We start from the raw sequence: 22,042 nt of genomic DNA, 5'->3' as shown, positions 1-22,042 counted from the left end.
ATCTCCCATGTACAGGCCCACCCCTCCCCACCCAGCTGCTTAGGAATCCCTTTGATCTCCCATATTCATCCTTCCCTGAAGAGCCCTATAGGAATATACCAGATCTCCCATGTACAGGTTCATCCCTCCATGCCCAGCTGTATCGGAATCCCACGGATCACCCACGTCCATCCTTCCCTGCAGAATAGGAATATAACACATCTCCCATGTACAGGTCCATCCCTCCCTGCCCACCCGTGTAGGAATCCCTTGGCGCTCCCATATTCATCCTTCCCTGAAGAATCCCATAGGAATATTTCACATCTCCCATGTACAGGTCCATCCCTCCCTGCCCACCCGTATATGAATCCCACGGATCACCCATGTCCATCCTTCCCTGCAGACCCCTATATGAATATAACAGATCTCTCATGTACAGGTTCAACTCTCCCTGCCAAGTGGATAGGAATACCTTGGATCTCCCATGTTCATCCCTCCCTGCAGAGCCCTATAGGAATATAACATCTCCAATGTACAGGTTCGTCCCTCCCTTCCCAGCTGTATCGGAATCCCACGGATCACCCACGTCCATCCTTCCCTGCAGAATAGGAATATAACACATCTCCCATGTACAGGTCCATCCCTCCCTGCCCACCCGTGTAGGAATCCCTTGGCGCTCCCATATTCATCCTTCCCTGAAGAATCCCATAGGAATATTTCACATCTCCCATGTACAGGTCCATCCCTCCCTGCCCACCCGTATATGAATCCCACGGATCACCCATGTCCATCCTTCCCTGCAGACCCCTATATGAATATAACAGATCTCTCATGTACAGGTTCAACTCTCCCTGCCAAGTGGATAGGAATACCTTGGATCTCCCATGTTCATCCCTCCCTGCAGAGCCCTATAGGAATATAACATCTCCAATGTACAGGTTCGTCCCTCCCTTCCCAGCTGTATCGGAATCCCACGGATCACCCATGTCCATCCTTCCCTGCAGAGCCCAATAGGAAAATAGCAGATCTCCCATGTACAGGTACATCCCAGCCCACCAAGCTGTATAGGAAACCCACAGATCTCCCATGTTCATCCTTCTCCACTGAGCACTATATGAACATAAGATCTCTTATCCCTGCCCGCCCAGCTGTATAAGAATCCCTTGTCTCTCCCATATTCATCCTTCCCTGAAGAATCCCATAGGACTATACCAGATCTCCAATGTACAGGTCCACCCCTCCCCGCCCAGCTGTATAGGAATCCCTTGGATCTCTCGTGTAGTGGTTCAACCCTCCGCACTGAGTTATATAGGAATCCCTTGGAGCAGGTTTATCCCTCCTCCCGTTCTTGGATCCGTATTTTTTCACCTGCACACAATGGGTCAGAATCACACACAGGTGAATTCCTCCCCTCCCAAATGAGGCACTCACAGACCTCGAGGGCTTGGAACAACTATTACATAATTTGTTTGCATGCCCCTGTCCAACCAAGACTGCGTGAGATCTTTGTAGTGGCTTAATCCTGCAAGCCCCACGTCTTTAGACCACTCACACGCTCTTCTTCTCGTTTTTGATATGACGCCTTTTCAGTGTATCTTTCTCGCGTGTGTTTTTTACTGCCCTTCCTCTATTGATGTGAAAAAAATATGAGCGCTTTTCAGTCGATCCTTCCTGCAGTTGGGTGATAGTTTGCCACTGCTCATAGATGGCTTCTTGGTCTTGGGTTGTGATTGTTGCTCAGGGTGCGAAAGGAGCGTTTAAATGTATCCAAAACAAAACGGGGCTCGTCCGGGATTTGAACCCGGGACCTCTCGCACCCAAAGCGAGAATCATACCCCTAGACCAACGAGCCAGCTGTGAGCAGAGCCATGAGCGAGCAGTCAGCCTTGTGGCGTGCCACATCAGCACTGCTTCCTATTTTACTGTTCATTTATGCATGATATTAAATGGGAGTTTTGTGTTGCAATCACAACTGATCGTTAATATCAGTTCACCCTCCTATTAAATTTAGAGGTGGAAAGACATTGCCCGTTTTGTTAATTTATGTACACAGTTTTGAAAAAACAGGTGTCATTTTGCTGAAAGCAACTCTGACTCTGTACGATGCCCATCCCTGCCTGATCCTCTCCATGATCTCTAGCATCTTGCACTGCGCGATTGAAACATGAATAAGAGGATACTGCTCCAGTCTGTGGAAAAGTGGATCTGAGAGTCTTATGAAATTATGCACAGCAGCTGTGCAGTGGCTCGTTGGTCTAGGGGTATGATTCTCGCTTAGGGTGCGAGAGGTCCCGGGTTCAAATCCCGGACGAGCCCTCACTTCTTTTTTGACTCTTTCCAAATACGAAATAAACACAAGATTTAAATCTTCTATCACAATAAAACAACAGCAGTTTAGGATTTGAAGCCGCAACCCTATCGCACCCAAAGCAACAATCATACCAATTGACCAAGAAGCAGACCCACATAGAGCAAGGTGCTGAGATGGGAGTGGAATCTTTCACAGCTCCAAGTCCATTGAGTGCAGCATAAGGGACTGGGGCTGCTCAGAGCATGTACACATCGCAATCCTAATGTGGTGATCTCAATGGAATAAGGGCAGCGAGCCGGTCCTTGGAGATAGAGCTCTGATTACACATTTCTTTACATGGGCTCTTGGGTGCCAACTATTGATTTTCGCAACGGGGTCCAAAACGAAATTTTTATTTTCGCTATGACTGCACAAACTCCATCTCCAGGGCCAAAGCACACATTTTACAGCACATGTAGCAGCAGTAAATGGAAGAAAGCCATAGCATTACAGGCATGGCATGTCTAAATATAACCCCTCAGCAACAGTCGCCTAACCTGCTGAGGTGTGTCTGCAGCATTCTGCTTTAGTATTCCCTACCTCTCCCATGCCCGCAAACCGCTTAAGCCGGTCCCCGCTCACACACCTCCCCAATCAAGGCTAAGGGGACAATGATGCAGCCTTCCCTCTTTGAAATGAGCAACACTTGCTAATTTTGCAAGCTGTGTACTAAGCTTTATTAAGTCCGAGCCCAGCACGGGAGGAGCCAGAAGCCCTGCTTCGCCCAGTGATATCGAAGAGCATGTCACTGAATCTTTTATATTTCATGGTTTGTGGTTGTAGAAACTCCACGGGGCAACATAATACTCCTGCCCCCCCATTGTTTGAGGAGAACAGGGGCAAGTGTGCCCTCTATCCCCATGTACTCGTTGCCTATACCTGAAGCGCCCTTAATGGTTGCCTGGTCCGTGCAAAGCAGCGTAAGCGGCAGGGGAGAATAGGTACACGGTACAAATGCCCCAGAACTTTATGCACTCTGCCTTGCCCTCCTCCCTCCTCTACCTTCGTTGAGAGTTTTCCCATTTTTAGAATACACTTTTCTTTTGCTGTCAAACGTTTTGCTAGGAAATGTCCCCAGTGTTTAGCGGCTGAACGTTGACCTCACTATATCTCCTCATTGGATAATCCTTCATTACCTCAACGGCCTTCTTCTTCGGCCTAGTACTTAAGAGGTATCAATCCGCATGACAGGGACCCTTTCCTTTTTTTTTTGTTGTTGCAGATTCCACGCTTTTCCACCAAGAGCCCAATACCCACAGATGAAGGTTTTCTAGTGTGGGAATCCCCCAGATTTCCCATCTACAGGTTCATCCCCCCCTGCAGAGCCGTATAGGAATCGCATATTTAGGAATGCACAGGTTCATCCCTTGCGCAGGGCCCAATAGAAATCCCAAGGATCTCCAGTGTACAGGTTCAACATTCCCAGCTAAGCCATCTAGAAATCCCTCATATCTCGCATGTATCGTTTCCTCCCTTCTTGCAAATCTAGTATGGAAATCCCCCAAATCTCCCAATTACAGGTTCATCCCTTCCGGCAAAGCTGCATATGCATCATCCAATATATCTCACAGGAGCCGATTCACCCCTCCCCGTGGAGCCCAATAGGAATCTTGCATACAGGAATGCCCAGGTTCATCCCGTCCGTCGTGCTCAATAGGAATGCCAAGGATCTTCAGTTTAAAGGCTCACCATTCCCCTCAGAGCCCTAGAGGAATCCCCCATATCTCCTGTGTTTCGTTTCCTCCATCCCTGCAAAGGTAGCAAAGGGACCTCAGATATCTGTCATTTATCGGCTCATCTCTCCACACAGAACTGTATAGGAATCCCATTGATCACCATGTGCAGGGTTATCCCTCCCTGCGAAGCCATATAGGCCTCATCCCATATATCTCCCAGGAACAGGTTAATCCCTTCCCGATGAGCCAATATACAAACCCCATAAATCTTCCCTGTGCAGGTTCATCCCTCTCCGCAGAGCCCTTTAAGAATCCCCCACATCTACTATATATCATTTCCCCCCACCCCCATGAGAATCCCACAGATCTCCCATGTATATGTTCATTCTTCTAGAGATCTCCCGTTTATAAGTTCATCCCTCAATTTAGAGCTGAATGGAATTTGCACACATTAGCATGTACATCCCTCCCCGTGCATCCCTACAGAAATCCCTCACATCTATGTGTCTGCTCATCCCTCCGAGCACAGCCGTATAGGAATAGCACACATAGGATTGAACATATTCCTCACTTCCCACTGAGCCCTACATGGATCTCACAGATCCCCAATGTTCATCCTTCCCAGCAGAGACCTTTAGGAATATAACAGATCCCCCATGTACAGGTTCACCCCTCCCCGCTCAGCTGCATAGGAATCCCTTGGGTCTCCCATTTTCAGGCTTCCCTGAAGAGCCCTATAGGAATATGCCAGATCTCCCATGTAAAGGTCCATCCCTCCCCACCCAGCTGTGAAGGGATCCCTTGGATCTCCCATATTCATCCTTCCCTGAAGAGCCCTATAGGAATATACCAGATCTCCCCTGTAAAGGTCCATCCCTCCCCACCCAGCTGTGAAGGGATCCCTTGGATCTCCCATATTCATCCTTCCCTGAAGAGGAATATACAGATCTCTCATGTGCATGTCCATCCCTCCCCGCCCACCTGCATAGGAATCCCTTGGATCGCCCATATTCATCCTTCCCTGAAGAGCCCTATAGGAATATATAGATCTCCCATGTACAGGCCCACCCCTCCCCACCCAGCTGCTTAGGAATCCCTTTGATCTCCCATATTCATCCTTCCCTGAAGAGCCCTATAGGAATATACCAGATCTCCCATGTACAGGTTCATCCCTCCATGCCCAGCTGTATCGGAATCCCACGGATCACCCACGTCCATCCTTCCCTGCAGAATAGGAATATAACACATCTCCCATGTACAGGTCCATCCCTCCCTGCCCACCCGTGTAGGAATCCCTTGGCGCTCCCATATTCATCCTTCCCTGAAGAATCCCATAGGAATATTTCACATCTCCCATGTACAGGTCCATCCCTCCCTGCCCACCCGTATATGAATCCCACGGATCACCCATGTCCATCCTTCCCTGCAGACCCCTATATGAATATAACAGATCTCTCATGTACAGGTTCAACTCTCCCTGCCAAGTGGATAGGAATACCTTGGATCTCCCATGTTCATCCCTCCCTGCAGAGCCCTATAGGAATATAACATCTCCAATGTACAGGTTCGTCCCTCCCTTCCCAGCTGTATCGGAATCCCACGGATCACCCACGTCCATCCTTCCCTGCAGAATAGGAATATAACACATCTCCCATGTACAGGTCCATCCCTCCCTGCCCACCCGTGTAGGAATCCCTTGGCGCTCCCATATTCATCCTTCCCTGAAGAATCCCATAGGAATATTTCACATCTCCCATGTACAGGTCCATCCCTCCCTGCCCACCCGTATATGAATCCCACGGATCACCCATGTCCATCCTTCCCTGCAGACCCCTATATGAATATAACAGATCTCTCATGTACAGGTTCAACTCTCCCTGCCAAGTGGATAGGAATACCTTGGATCTCCCATGTTCATCCCTCCCTGCAGAGCCCTATAGGAATATAACATCTCCAATGTACAGGTTCGTCCCTCCCTTCCCAGCTGTATCGGAATCCCACGGATCACCCATGTCCATCCTTCCCTGCAGAGCCCAATAGGAAAATAGCAGATCTCCCATGTACAGGTACATCCCAGCCCACCGAGCTGTATAGGAAACCCACAGATCTCCCATGTTCATCCTTCTCCACTGAGCACTATATGAACATAAGATCTCTTATCCCTGCCCGCCCAGCTGTATAAGAATCCCTTGTCTCTCCCATATTCATCCTTCCCTGAAGAATCCCATAGGACTATACCAGATCTCCAATGTACAGGTCCACCCCTCCCCGCCCAGCTGTATAGGAATCCCTTGGATCTCTCGTGTAGTGGTTCAACCCTCCGCACTGAGTTATATAGGAATCCCTTGGAGCAGGTTTATCCCTCCTCCCGTTCTTGGATCCGTATTTTTTCACCTGCACACAATGGGTCAGAATCACACACAGGTGAATTCCTCCCCTCCCAAATGAGGCACTCACAGACCTCGAGGGCTTGGAACAACTATTACATAATTTGTTTGCATGCCCCTGTCCAACCAAGACTGCGTGAGATCTTTGTAGTGGCTTAATCCTGCAAGCCCCACGTCTTTAGACCACTCACACGCTCTTCTTCTCGTTTTTGATATGACGCCTTTTCAGTGTATCTTTCTCGCGTGTGTTTTTTACTGCCCTTCCTCTATTGATGTGAAAAAAATATGAGCGCTTTTCAGTCGATCCTTCCTGCAGTTGGGTGATAGTTTGCCACTGCTCATAGATGGCTTCTTGGTCTTGGGTTGTGATTGTTGCTCAGGGTGCGAAAGGAGCGTTTAAATGTATCCAAAACAAAACGGGGCTCGTCCGGGATTTGAACCCGGGACCTCTCGCACCCAAAGCGAGAATCATACCCCTAGACCAACGAGCCAGCTGTGAGCAAAGCCATGAGCGAGCAGTCAGCCTTGTGGCGTGCCACATCAGCACTGCTTCCTATTTTACTGTTCATTTATGCATGATATTAAATGGGAGTTTTGTGTTGCAATCACAACTGATCGTTAATATCAGTTCACCCTCCTATTAAATTTAGAGGTGGAAAGACATTGCCCGTTTTGTTAATTTATGTACACAGTTTTGAAAAAACAGGTGTCATTTTGCTGAAAGCAACTCTGACTCTGTACGATGCCCATCCCTGCCTGATCCTCTCCATGATCTCTAGCATCTTGCACTGCGCGATTGAAACATGAATAAGAGGATACTGCTCCAGTCTGTGGAAAAGTGGATCTGAGAGTCTTATGAAATTATGCACAGCAGCTGTGCAGTGGCTCGTTGGTTTAGGGGTATGATTCTCGCTTAGGGTGCGAGAGGTCCCGGGTTCAAATCCCGGACGAGCCCTCACTTCTTTTTTGACTCTTTCCAAATACGAAATAAACACAAGATTTAAATCTTCTATCACAATAAAACAACAGCAGTTTAGGATTTGAAGCCGCAACCCTATCGCACCCAAAGCAACAATCATACCAATTGAACAAGAAGCAGACCCACATAGAGCAAGGTGCTGAGATGGGAGTGGAATCTTTCACAGCTCCAAGTCCATTGAGTGCAGCATAAGGGACTGGGGCTGCTCAGAGCATGTACACATCGCAATCCTAATGTGGTGATCTCAATGGAATAAGGGCAGCGAGCCGGTCCTTGGAGATAGAGCTCTGATTACACATTTCTTTACATGGGCTCTTGGGTGCCAACTATTGATTTTCGCAACGGGGTCCAAAACGAAATTTTTATTTTCGCTATGACGGCACAAATTCCATCTCCAGAGCCAAAGCACACATTTTACAGCACATGTAGCAGCAGTAAATGGAAGAAAGCCATAGCATTACAGGCATGGCATGTCTAAATATAACCCCTCAGCAACAGTCGCCTAACCTGCTGAGGTGTGTCTGCAGCATTCTGCTTTAGTATTCCCTACCTCTCCCATGCCCGCAAACCGCTTAAGCCGGTCCCCCGCTCACACACCTCCCCAATCAAGGCTAAGGGGACAATGATGCAGCCTTCCCTCTTTGAAATGAGCAACACTTGCTAATTTTGCAAGCTGTGTACTAAGCTTTATTAAGTCCGAGCCCAGCACGGGAGGAGCCAGAAGCCCTGCTTCGCCCAGTGATATCGAAGAGCATGTCACTGAATATTTTATATTTCATGGTTTGTGGTTGTAGAAACTCCACGGGGCAACATAATACTCCTGCCCCCCCATTGTTTGAGGAGAACAGGGGCAAGTGTGCCCTCTATCCCCATGTACTCGTTGCCTATACCTGAAGCGCCCTTAATGGTTGCCTGGTCCGTGCAAAGCAGCGTAAGCGGCAGGGGGGAATAGGTACACGGTACAAATGCCCCAGAACTTCATGCATTCTGCCTTGCCCTCCTCCCTCCTCTACCTTCGTTGAGAGTTTTCCCATTTTTAGAATACACTTTTCTTTTGCTGTCAAACGTTTTGCTAGGAATTGTCCCCAGTGTTTAGCGGCTGAACGTTGACCTCACTATATCTCCTCATTGGATAATCCTTCATTACCTCAACGGCCTTCTTCTTCGGCCTGGTACTTAAGAGGTATCAATCCGCATGACAGGGACCCTTTCCTTTTTTTTTTGTTGTTGCAGATTCCACGCTTTTCCACCAAGAGCCCAATACCCACAGATGAAGGTTTTCTAGTGTGGGAATCCCCCAGATTTCCCATCTACAGGTTCATCCCCCCCTGCAGAGCCGTATAGGAATCGCATATTTAGGAATGCACAGGTTCATCCCTTGCGCAGGGCCCAATAGAAATCCCAAGGATCTCCAGTGTACAGGTTCAACATTCCCAGCTAAGCCATCTAGAAATCCCTCATATCTCGCATGTATCGTTTCCTCCCTTCTTGCAAATCTAGTATGGAAATCCCCCAAATCTCCCAATTACAGGTTCATCCCTTCCGGCAAAGCTGCATATGCATCATCCAATATATCTCACAGGAGCCGATTCACCCCTCCCCGTGGAGCCCAATAGGAATCTTGCATACAGGAATGCCCAGGTTCATCCCGTCCGTCGTGCTCAATAGGAATGCCAAGGATCTTCAGTTTAAAGGCTCACCATTCCCCTCAGAGCCCTAGAGGAATCCCCCATATCTCCTGTGTTTCGTTTCCTCCATCCCTGCAAAGGTAGCAAAGGGACCTCAGATATCTGTCATTTATCGGCTCATCTCTCCACACAGAACTGTATAGGAATCCCATTGATCACCATGTGCAGGGTTATCCCTCCCTGCGAAGCCATATAGGCCTCATCCCATATATCTCCCAGGAACAGGTTAATCCCTTCCCGATGAGCCAATATACAAACCCCATAAATCTTCCCTGTGCAGGTTCATCCCTCTCCGCAGAGCCCTTTAAGAATCCCCCACATCTACTATATATCATTTCCCCCCACCCCCATGAGAATCCCACAGATCTCCCATGTATATGTTCATTCTTCTAGAGATCTCCCGTTTATAAGTTCATCCCTCAATTTAGAGCTGAATGGAATTTGCACACATTAGCATGTACATCCCTCCCCGTGCATCCCTACAGAAATCCCTCACATCTATGTGTCTGCTCATCCCTCCGAGCACAGCCGTATAGGAATAGCACACATAGGATTGAACATATTCCTCACTTCCCACTGAGCCCTACATGGATCTCACAGATCCCCAATGTTCATCCTTCCCAGCAGAGACCTTTAGGAATATAACAGATCCCCCATGTACAGGTTCACCCCTCCCCGCTCAGCTGCATAGGAATCCCTTGGGTCTCCCATTTTCAGGCTTCCCTGAAGAGCCCTATAGGAATATGCCAGATCTCCCATGTAAAGGTCCATCCCTCCCCACCCAGCTGTGAAGGGATCCCTTGGATCTCCCATATTCATCCTTCCCTGAAGAGCCCTATAGGAATATACCAGATCTCCCCTGTAAAGGTCCATCCCTCCCCACCCAGCTGTGAAGGGATCCCTTGGATCTCCCATATTCATCCTTCCCTGAAGAGGAATATACAGATCTCTCATGTGCATGTCCATCCCTCCCCGCCCACCTGCATAGGAATCCCTTGGATCGCCCATATTCATCCTTCCCTGAAGAGCCCTATAGGAATATATAGATCTCCCATGTACAGGCCCACCCCTCCCCACCCAGCTGCTTAGGAATCCCTTTGATCTCCCATATTCATCCTTCCCTGAAGAGCCCTATAGGAATATACCAGATCTCCCATGTACAGGTTCATCCCTCCATGCCCAGCTGTATCGGAATCCCACGGATCACCCACGTCCATCCTTCCCTGCAGAATAGGAATATAACACATCTCCCATGTACAGGTCCATCCCTCCCTGCCCACCCGTGTAGGAATCCCTTGGCGCTCCCATATTCATCCTTCCCTGAAGAATCCCATAGGAATATTTCACATCTCCCATGTACAGGTCCATCCCTCCCTGCCCACCCGTATATGAATCCCACGGATCACCCATGTCCATCCTTCCCTGCAGACCCCTATATGAATATAACAGATCTCTCATGTACAGGTTCAACTCTCCCTGCCAAGTGGATAGGAATACCTTGGATCTCCCATGTTCATCCCTCCCTGCAGAGCCCTATAGGAATATAACATCTCCAATGTACAGGTTCGTCCCTCCCTTCCCAGCTGTATCGGAATCCCACGGATCACCCACGTCCATCCTTCCCTGCAGAATAGGAATATAACACATCTCCCATGTACAGGTCCATCCCTCCCTGCCCACCCGTGTAGGAATCCCTTGGCGCTCCCATATTCATCCTTCCCTGAAGAATCCCATAGGAATATTTCACATCTCCCATGTACAGGTCCATCCCTCCCTGCCCACCCGTATATGAATCCCACGGATCACCCATGTCCATCCTTCCCTGCAGACCCCTATATGAATATAACAGATCTCTCATGTACAGGTTCAACTCTCCCTGCCAAGTGGATAGGAATACCTTGGATCTCCCATGTTCATCCCTCCCTGCAGAGCCCTATAGGAATATAACATCTCCAATGTACAGGTTCGTCCCTCCCTTCCCAGCTGTATCGGAATCCCACGGATCACCCATGTCCATCCTTCCCTGCAGAGCCCAATAGGAAAATAGCAGATCTCCCATGTACAGGTACATCCCAGCCCACCGAGCTGTATAGGAAACCCACAGATCTCCCATGTTCATCCTTCTCCACTGAGCACTATATGAACATAAGATCTCTTATCCCTGCCCGCCCAGCTGTATAAGAATCCCTTGTCTCTCCCATATTCATCCTTCCCTGAAGAATCCCATAGGACTATACCAGATCTCCAATGTACAGGTCCACCCCTCCCCGCCCAGCTGTATAGGAATCCCTTGGATCTCTCGTGTAGTGGTTCAACCCTCCGCACTGAGTTATATAGGAATCCCTTGGAGCAGGTTTATCCCTCCTCCCGTTCTTGGATCCGTATTTTTTCACCTGCACACAATGGGTCAGAATCACACACAGGTGAATTCCTCCCCTCCCAAATGAGGCACTCACAGACCTCGAGGGCTTGGAACAACTATTACATAATTTGTTTGCATGCCCCTGTCCAACCAAGACTGCGTGAGATCTTTGTAGTGGCTTAATCCTGCAAGCCCCACGTCTTTAGACCACTCACACGCTCTTCTTCTCGTTTTTGATATGACGCCTTTTCAGTGTATCTTTCTCGCGTGTGTTTTTTACTGCCCTTCCTCTATTGATGTGAAAAAAATATGAGCGCTTTTCAGTCGATCCTTCCTGCAGTTGGGTGATAGTTTGCCACTGCTCATAGATGGCTTCTTGGTCTTGGGTTGTGATTGTTGCTCAGGGTGCGAAAGGAGCGTTTAAATGTATCCAAAACAAAACGGGGCTCGTCCGGGATTTGAACCCGGGACCTCTCGCACCCAAAGCGAGAATCATACCCCTAGACCAACGAGCCAGCTGTGAGCAAAGCCATGAGCGAGCAGTCAGCCTTGTGGCGTGCCACATCAGCACTGCTTCCTATTTTACTGTTCATTTATGCATGATATTAAATGGGAGTTTTGTGTTGCAATCACAACTGATCGTTAATATCAGTTCACCCTCCTATTAAATTTAGAGGTGGAAAGACATTGCCCGTTTTGTTAATTTATGTACACAGTTTTGAAAAAACAGGTGTCATTTTGCTGAAAGCAACTCTGACTCTGTACGATGCCCATCCCTGCCTGATCCTCTCCATGATCTCTAGCATCTTGCACTGCGCGATTGAAACATGAATAAGAGGATACTGCTCCAGTCTGTGGAAAAGTGGATCTGAGAGTCTTATGAAATTATGCACAGCAGCTGTGCAGTGGCTCGTTGGTTTAGGGGTATGATTCTCGCTTAGGGTGCGAGAGGTCCCGGGTTCAAATCCCGGACGAGCCCTCACTTCTTTTTTGACTCTTTCCAAATACGAAATAAACACAAGATTTAAATCTTCTATCACAATAAAACAACAGCAGTTTAGGATTTGAAGCCGCAACCCTATCGCACCCAAAGCAACAATCATACCAATTGAACAAGAAGCAGACCCACATAGAGCAAGGTGCTGAGATGGGAGTGGAATCTTTCACAGCTCCAAGTCCATTGAGTGCAGCATAAGGGACTGGGGCTGCTCAGAGCATGTACACATCGCAATCCTAATGTGGTGATCTCAATGGAATAAGGGCAGCGAGCCGGTCCTTGGAGATAGAGCTCTGATTACACATTTCTTTACATGGGCTCTTGGGTGCCAACTATTGATTTTCGCAACGGGGTCCAAAACGAAATTTTTATTTTCGCTATGACGGCACAAATTCCATCTCCAGAGCCAAAGCACACATTTTACAGCACATGTAGCAGCAGTAAATGGAAGAAAGCCATAGCATTACAGGCATGGCATGTCTAAATATAACCCCTCAGCAACAGTCGCCTAACCTGCTGAGGTGTGTCTGCAGCATTCTGCTTTAGTATTCCCTACCTCTCCCATGCCCGCAAACCGCTTAAGCCGGTCCCCCGCTCACACACCTCCCCAATCAAGGCTAAGGGGACAATGATGCAGCCTTCCCTCTTTGAAATGAGCAACACTTGCTAATTTTGCAAGCTGTGTACTAAGCTTTATTAAGTCCGAGCCCAGCACGGGAGGAGCCAGAAGCCCTGCTTCGCCCAGTGATATCGAAGAGCATGTCACTGAATATTTTATATTTCATGGTTTGTGGTTGTAGAAACTCCACGGGGCAACATAATACTCCTGCCCCCCCATTGTTTGAGGAGAACAGGGGCAAGTGTGCCCTCTATCCCCATGTACTCGTTGCCTATACCTGAAGCGCCCTTAATGGTTGCCTGGTCCGTGCAAAGCAGCGTAAGCGGCAGGGGGGAATAGGTACACGGTACAAATGCCCCAGAACTTCATGCATTCTGCCTTGCCCTCCTCCCTCCTCTACCTTCGTTGAGAGTTTTCCCATTTTTAGAATACACTTTTCTTTTGCTGTCAAACGTTTTGCTAGGAATTGTCCCCAGTGTTTAGCGGCTGAACGTTGACCTCACTATATCTCCTCATTGGATAATCCTTCATTACCTCAACGGCCTTCTTCTTCGGCCTGGTACTTAAGAGGTATCAATCCGCATGACAGGGACCCTTTCCTTTTTTTTTTGTTGTTGCAGATTCCACGCTTTTCCACCAAGAGCCCAATACCCACAGATGAAGGTTTTCTAGTGTGGGAATCCCCCAGATTTCCCATCTACAGGTTCATCCCCCCCTGCAGAGCCGTATAGGAATCGCATATTTAGGAATGCACAGGTTCATCCCTTGCGCAGGGCCCAATAGAAATCCCAAGGATCTCCAGTGTACAGGTTCAACATTCCCAGCTAAGCCATCTAGAAATCCCTCATATCTCGCATGTATCGTTTCCTCCCTTCTTGCAAATCTAGTATGGAAATCCCCCAAATCTCCCAATTACAGGTTCATCCCTTCCGGCAAAGCTGCATATGCATCATCCAATATATCTCACAGGAGCCGATTCACCCCTCCCCGTGGAGCCCAATAGGAATCTTGCATATAGGAATGCCCAGGTTCATCCCGTCCGTCGTGCTCAATAGGAATGCCAAGGATCTTCAGTTTAAAGGCTCACCATTCCCCTCAGAGCCCTAGAGGAATCCCCCATATCTCCTGTGTTTCGTTTCCTCCATCCCTGCAAAGGTAGCAAAGGGACCTCAGATATCTGTCATTTATCGGCTCATCTCTCCACACAGAACTGTATAGGAATCCCATTGATCACCATGTGCAGGGTTATCCCTCCCTGCGAAGCCATATAGGCCTCATCCCATATATCTCCCAGGAACAGGTTAATCCCTTCCCGATGAGCCAATATACAAACCCCATAAATCTTCCCTGTGCAGGTTCATCCCTCTCCGCAGAGCCCTTTAAGAATCCCCCACATCTACTATATATCATTTCCCCCCACCCCCATGAGAATCCCACAGATCTCCCATGTATATGTTCATTCTTCTAGAGATCTCCCGTTTATAAGTTCATCCCTCAATTTAGAGCTGAATGGAATTTGCACACATTAGCATGTACATCCCTCCCCGTGCATCCCTACAGAAATCCCTCACATCTATGTGTCTGCTCATCCCTCCGAGCACAGCCGTATAGGAATAGCACACATAGGATTGAACATATTCCTCACTTCCCACTGAGCCCTACATGGATCTCACAGATCCCCAATGTTCATCCTTCCCAGCAGAGACCTTTAGGAATATAACAGATCCCCCATGTACAGGTTCACCCCTCCCCGCTCAGCTGCATAGGAATCCCTTGGGTCTCCCATTTTCAGGCTTCCCTGAAGAGCCCTATAGGAATATGCCAGATCTCCCATGTAAAGGTCCATCCCTCCCCACCCAGCTGTGAAGGGATCCCTTGGATCTCCCATATTCATCCTTCCCTGAAGAGCGCTCTAGGAATATACCAGATCTCCCCTGTAAAGGTCCATCCCTCCCCACCCAGCTGTGAAGGGATCCCTTGGATCTCCCATATTCATCCTTCCCTGAAGAGGAATATACAGATCTCTCATGTGCATGTCCATCCCTCCCCGCCCACCTGCATAGGAATCCCTTGGATCGCCCATATTCATCCTTCCCTGAAGAGCCCTATAGGAATATATAGATCTCCCATGTACAGGCCCACCCCTCCCCACCCAGCTGCTTAGGAATCCCTTTGATCTCCCATATTCATCCTTCCCTGAAGAGCCCTATAGGAATATACCAGATCTCCCATGTACAGGTTCATCCCTCCATGCCCAGCTGTATCGGAATCCCACGGATCACCCACGTCCATCCTTCCCTGCAGAATAGGAATATAACACATCTCCCATGTACAGGTCCATCCCTCCCTGCCCACCCGTGTAGGAATCCCTTGGCGCTCCCATATTCATCCTTCCCTGAAGAATCCCATAGGAATATTTCACATCTCCCATGTACAGGTCCATCCCTCCCTGCCCACCCGTATATGAATCCCACGGATCACCCATGTCCATCCTTCCCTGCAGACCCCTATATGAATATAACAGATCTCTCATGTACAGGTTCAACTCTCCCTGCCAAGTGGATAGGAATACCTTGGATCTCCCATGTTCATCCCTCCCTGCAGAGCCCTATAGGAATATAACATCTCCAATGTACAGGTTCGTCCCTCCCTTCCCAGCTGTATCGGAATCCCACGGATCACCCACGTCCATCCTTCCCTGCAGAATAGGAATATAACACATCTCCCATGTACAGGTCCATCCCTCCCTGCCCACCCGTGTAGGAATCCCTTGGCGCTCCCATATTCATCCTTCCCTGAAGAATCCCATAGGAATATTTCACATCTCCCATGTACAGGTCCATCCCTCCCTGCCCACCCGTATATGAATCCCACGGATCACCCATGTCCATCCTTCCCTGCAGACCCCTATATGAATATAACAGATCTCTCATGTACAGGTTCAACTCTCCCTGCCAAGTGGATAGGAATACCTTGGATCTCCCATGTTCATCCCTCCCTGCAGAGCCCTATAGGAATATAACATCTCCAATGTACAGGTTCGTCCCTCCCTTCCCAGCTGTATCGGAATCCCACGGATCACCCATGTCCATCCTTCCCTGCAGAGCCCAATAGGAAAATAGCAGATCTCCCATGTACAGGTACATCCCAGCCCACCGAGCTGTATAGGAAACCCACAGATCTCCCATGTTCATCCTTCTCCACTGAGCACTATATGAACATAAGATCTCTTATCCCTGCCCGCCCAGCTGTATAAGAATCCCTTGTCTCTCCCATATTCATCCTTCCCTGAAGAATCCCATAGGACTATACCAGATCTCCAATGTACAGGTCCACCCCTCCCCGCCCAGCTGTATAGGAATCCCTTGGATCTCTCGTGTAGTGGTTCAACCCTCCGCACTGAGTTATATAGGAATCCCTTGGAGCAGGTTTATCCCTCCTCCCGTTCTTGGATCCGTATTTTTTCACCTGCACACAATGGGTCAGAATCACACACAGGTGAATTCCTCCCCTCCCAAATGAGGCACTCACAGACCTCGAGGGCTTGGAACAACTATTACATAATTTGTTTGCATGCCCCTGTCCAACCAAGACTGCGTGAGATCTTTGTAGTGGCTTAATCCTGCAAGCCCCACGTCTTTAGACCACTCACACGCTCTTCTTCTCGTTTTTGATATGACGCCTTTTCAGTGTATCTTTCTCGCGTGTGTTTTTTACTGCCCTTCCTCTATTGATGTGAAAAAAATATGAGCGCTTTTCAGTCGATCCTTCCTGCAGTTGGGTGATAGTTTGCCACTGCTCATAGATGGCTTCTTGGTCTTGGGTTGTGATTGTTGCTCAGGGTGCGAAAGGAGCGTTTAAATGTATCCAAAACAAAACGGGGCTCGTCCGGGATTTGAACCCGGGACCTCTCGCACCCAAAGCGAGAATCATACCCCTAGACCAACGAGCCAGCTGTGAGCAGAGCCATGAGCGAGCAGTCAGCCTTGTGGCGTGCCACATCAGCACTGCTTCCTATTTTACTGTTCATTTATGCATGATATTAAATGGGAGTTTTGTGTTGCAATCACAACTGATCGTTAATATCAGTTCACCCTCCTATTAAATTTAGAGGTGGAAAGACATTGCCCGTTTTGTTAATTTATGTACACAGTTTTGAAAAAACAGGTGTCATTTTGCTGAAAGCAACTCTGACTCTGTACGATGCCCATCCCTGCCTGATCCTCTCCATGATCTCTAGCATCTTGCACTGCGCGATTGAAACATGAATAAGAGGATACTGCTCCAGTCTGTGGAAAAGTGGATCTGAGAGTCTTATGAAATTATGCACAGCAGCTGTGCAGTGGCTCGTTGGTCTAGGGGTATGATTCTCGCTTAGGGTGCGAGAGGTCCCGGGTTCAAATCCCGGACGAGCCCTCACTTCTTTTTTGACTCTTTCCAAATACGAAATAAACACAAGATTTAAATCTTCTATCACAATAAAACAACAGCAGTTTAGGATTTGAAGCCGCAACCCTATCGCACCCAAAGCAACAATCATACCAATTGACCAAGAAGCAGACCCACATAGAGCAAGGTGCTGAGATGGGAGTGGAATCTTTCACAGCTCCAAGTCCATTGAGTGCAGCATAAGGGACTGGGGCTGCTCAGAGCATGTACACATCGCAATCCTAATGTGGTGATCTCAATGGAATAAGGGCAGCGAGCCGGTCCTTGGAGATAGAGCTCTGATTACACATTTCTTTACATGGGCTCTTGGGTGCCAACTATTGATTTTCGCAACGGGGTCCAAAACGAAATTTTTATTTTCGCTATGACGGCACAAATTCCATCTCCAGAGCCAAAGCACACATTTTACAGCACATGTAGCAGCAGTAAATGGAAGAAAGCCATAGCATTACAGGCATGGCATGTCTAAATATAACCCCTCAGCAACAGTCGCCTAACCTGCTGAGGTGTGTCTGCAGCATTCTGCTTTAGTATTCCCTACCTCTCCCATGCCCGCAAACCGCTTAAGCCGGTCCCCCGCTCACACACCTCCCCAATCAAGGCTAAGGGGACAATGATGCAGCCTTCCCTCTTTGAAATGAGCAACACTTGCTAATTTTGCAAGCTGTGTACTAAGCTTTATTAAGTCCGAGCCCAGCACGGGAGGAGCCAGAAGCCCTGCTTCGCCCAGTGATATCGAAGAGCATGTCACTGAATATTTTATATTTCATGGTTTGTGGTTGTAGAAACTCCACGGGGCAACATAATACTCCTGCCCCCCCATTGTTTGAGGAGAACAGGGGCAAGTGTGCCCTCTATCCCCATGTACTCGTTGCCTATACCTGAAGCGCCCTTAATGGTTGCCTGGTCCGTGCAAAGCAGCGTAAGCGGCAGGGGGGAATAGGTACACGGTACAAATGCCCCAGAACTTCATGCATTCTGCCTTGCCCTCCTCCCTCCTCTACCTTCGTTGAGAGTTTTCCCATTTTTAGAATACACTTTTCTTTTGCTGTCAAACGTTTTGCTAGGAATTGTCCCCAGTGTTTAGCGGCTGAACGTTGACCTCACTATATCTCCTCATTGGATAATCCTTCATTACCTCAACGGCCTTCTTCTTCGGCCTAGTACTTAAGAGGTATCAATCCGCATGACAGGGACCCTTTCCTTTTTTTTTTGTTGTTGCAGATTCCACGCTTTTCCACCAAGAGCCCAATACCCACAGATGAAGGTTTTCTAGTGTGGGAATCCCCCAGATTTCCCATCTACAGGTTCATCCCCCCCTGCAGAGCCGTATAGGAATCGCATATTTAGGAATGCACAGGTTCATCCCTTGCGCAGGGCCCAATAGAAATCCCAAGGATCTCCAGTGTACAGGTTCAACATTCCCAGCTAAGCCATCTAGAAATCCCTCATATCTCGCATGTATCGTTTCCTCCCTTCTTGCAAATCTAGTATGGAAATCCCCCAAATCTCCCAATTACAGGTTCATCCCTTCCGGCAAAGCTGCATATGCATCATCCAATATATCTCACAGGAGCCGATTCACCCCTCCCCGTGGAGCCCAATAGGAATCTTGCATATAGGAATGCCCAGGTTCATCCCGTCCGTCGTGCTCAATAGGAATGCCAAGGATCTTCAGTTTAAAGGCTCACCATTCCCCTCAGAGCCCTAGAGGAATCCCCCATATCTCCTGTGTTTCGTTTCCTCCATCCCTGCAAAGGTAGCAAAGGGACCTCAGATATCTGTCATTTATCGGCTCATCTCTCCACACAGAACTGTATAGGAATCCCATTGATCACCATGTGCAGGGTTATCCCTCCCTGCGAAGCCATATAGGCCTCATCCCATATATCTCCCAGGAACAGGTTAATCCCTTCCCGATGAGCCAATATACAAACCCCATAAATCTTCCCTGTGCAGGTTCATCCCTCTCCGCAGAGCCCTTTAAGAATCCCCCACATCTACTATATATCATTTCCCCCCACCCCCATGAGAATCCCACAGATCTCCCATGTATATGTTCATTCTTCTAGAGATCTCCCGTTTATAAGTTCATCCCTCAATTTAGAGCTGAATGGAATTTGCACACATTAGCATGTACATCCCTCCCCGTGCATCCCTACAGAAATCCCTCACATCTATGTGTCTGCTCATCCCTCCGAGCACAGCCGTATAGGAATAGCACACATAGGATTGAACATATTCCTCACTTCCCACTGAGCCCTACATGGATCTCACAGATCCCCAATGTTCATCCTTCCCAGCAGAGACCTTTAGGAATATAACAGATCCCCCATGTACAGGTTCACCCCTCCCCGCTCAGCTGCATAGGAATCCCTTGGCTCTCCCATTTTCAGTCTTCCCTGAAGAGCCCTATAGGAATATGCCAGATCTCCCATGTAAAGGTCCATCCCTCCCCACCCAGCTGTGAAGGGATCCCTTGGATCTCCCATATTCATCCTTCCCTGAAGAGCCCTCTAGGAATATACCAGATCTCCCCTGTAAAGGTCCATCCCTCCCCACCCAGCTGTGAAGGGATCCCTTGGATCTCCCATATTCATCCTTCCCTGAAGAGGAATATACAGATCTCTCATGTGCATGTCCATCCCTCCCCGCCCACCTGCATAGGAATCCCTTGGATCGCCCATATTCATCCTTCCCTGAAGAGCCCTATAGGAATATATAGATCTCCCATGTACAGGCCCACCCCTCCCCACCCAGCTGCTTAGGAATCCCTTTGATCTCCCATATTCATCCTTCCCTGAAGAGCCCTATAGGAATATACCAGATCTCCCATGTACAGGTTCATCCCTCCATGCCCAGCTGTATCGGAATCCCACGGATCACCCACGTCCATCCTTCCCTGCAGAATAGGAATATAACACATCTCCCATGTACAGGTCCATCCCTCCCTGCCCACCCGTGTAGGAATCCCTTGGCGCTCCCATATTCATCCTTCCCTGAAGAATCCCATAGGAATATTTCACATCTCCCATGTACAGGTCCATCCCTCCCTGCCCACCCGTATATGAATCCCACGGATCACCCATGTCCATCCTTCCCTGCAGACCCCTATATGAATATAACAGATCTCTCATGTACAGGTTCAACTCTCCCTGCCAAGTGGATAGGAATACCTTGGATCTCCCATGTTCATCCCTCCCTGCAGAGCCCTATAGGAATATAACATCTCCAATGTACAGGTTCGTCCCTCCCTTCCCAGCTGTATCGGAATCCCACGGATCACCCACGTCCATCCTTCCCTGCAGAATAGGAATATAACACATCTCCCATGTACAGGTCCATCCCTCCCTGCCCACCCGTGTAGGAATCCCTTGGCGCTCCCATATTCATCCTTCCCTGAAGAATCCCATAGGAATATTTCACATCTCCCATGTACAGGTCCATCCCTCCCTGCCCACCCGTATATGAATCCCACGGATCACCCATGTCCATCCTTCCCTGCAGACCCCTATATGAATATAACAGATCTCTCATGTACAGGTTCAACTCTCCCTGCCAAGTGGATAGGAATACCTTGGATCTCCCATGTTCATCCCTCCCTGCAGAGCCCTATAGGAATATAACATCTCCAATGTACAGGTTCGTCCCTCCCTTCCCAGCTGTATCGGAATCCCACGGATCACCCATGTCCATCCTTCCCTGCAGAGCCCAATAGGAAAATAGCAGATCTCCCATGTACAGGTACATCCCAGCCCACCGAGCTGTATAGGAAACCCACAGATCTCCCATGTTCATCCTTCTCCACTGAGCACTATATGAACATAAGATCTCTTATCCCTGCCCGCCCAGCTGTATAAGAATCCCTTGTCTCTCCCATATTCATCCTTCCCTGAAGAATCCCATAGGACTATACCAGATCTCCAATGTACAGGTCCACCCCTCCCCGCCCAGCTGTATAGGAATCCCTTGGATCTCTCGTGTAGTGGTTCAACCCTCCGCACTGAGTTATATAGGAATCCCTTGGAGCAGGTTTATCCCTCCTCCCGTTCTTGGATCCGTATTTTTTCACCTGCACACAATGGGTCAGAATCACACACAGGTGAATTCCTCCCCTCCCAAATGAGGCACTCACAGACCTCGAGGGCTTGGAACAACTATTACATAATTTGTTTGCATGCCCCTGTCCAACCAAGACTGCGTGAGATCTTTCTAGTGGCTTAATCCTGCAAGCCCCACGTCTTTAGACCACTCACACGCTCTTCTTCTCGTTTTTGATATGACGCCTTTTCAGTGTATCTTTCTCGCGTGTGTTTTTTACTGCCCTTCCTCTATTGATGTGAAAAAAATATGAGCGCTTTTCAGTCGATCCTTCCTGCAGTTGGGTGATAGTTTGCCACTGCTCATAGATGGCTTCTTGGTCTTGGGTTGTGATTGTTGCTCAGGGTGCGAAAGGAGCGTTTAAATGTATCCAAAACAAAACGGGGCTCGTCCGGGATTTGAACCCGGGACCTCTCGCACCCAAAGCGAGAATCATACCCCTAGACCAACGAGCC

The 22,042-nt window shown here is 48.6% G+C and overlaps 5 non-coding genes across 5 annotated transcripts; all 5 read right to left on the bottom strand.

Moving 5' to 3' along the window:
- Window positions 1-1,759: 1,759 nt before the first annotated feature.
- TRNAP-UGG (transfer RNA proline (anticodon UGG)) lies at window positions 1,760-1,831 on the bottom strand. Its single transcript has one exon. It is a non-coding gene; the product is annotated as a tRNA-Pro (tRNA).
- Window positions 1,832-6,811: 4,980 nt separating this feature from the next.
- TRNAP-UGG (transfer RNA proline (anticodon UGG)) lies at window positions 6,812-6,883 on the bottom strand. The gene has a single exon. It is a non-coding gene; the product is annotated as a tRNA-Pro (tRNA).
- A 4,981-nt stretch (window positions 6,884-11,864) lies between these two features.
- TRNAP-UGG (transfer RNA proline (anticodon UGG)) lies at window positions 11,865-11,936 on the bottom strand. Its single transcript has one exon. It is a non-coding gene; the product is annotated as a tRNA-Pro (tRNA).
- Window positions 11,937-16,917: 4,981 nt separating this feature from the next.
- TRNAP-UGG (transfer RNA proline (anticodon UGG)) lies at window positions 16,918-16,989 on the bottom strand. The gene has a single exon. It is a non-coding gene; the product is annotated as a tRNA-Pro (tRNA).
- A 4,981-nt stretch (window positions 16,990-21,970) lies between these two features.
- Window positions 21,971-22,042, bottom strand: TRNAP-UGG (transfer RNA proline (anticodon UGG)). Its single transcript has one exon. It is a non-coding gene; the product is annotated as a tRNA-Pro (tRNA).

The sequence above is a fragment of the Ambystoma mexicanum genome, chromosome 12 (genome assembly GCF_040938575.1).
Source record: "Ambystoma mexicanum isolate Mex_15411 chromosome 12, UKY_AmexF1_1, whole genome shotgun sequence".
Taxonomy (NCBI): Eukaryota; Metazoa; Chordata; class Amphibia; order Caudata; family Ambystomatidae; genus Ambystoma; species Ambystoma mexicanum.
This window is presented reverse-complemented; position numbering and strand designations above follow the sequence as displayed.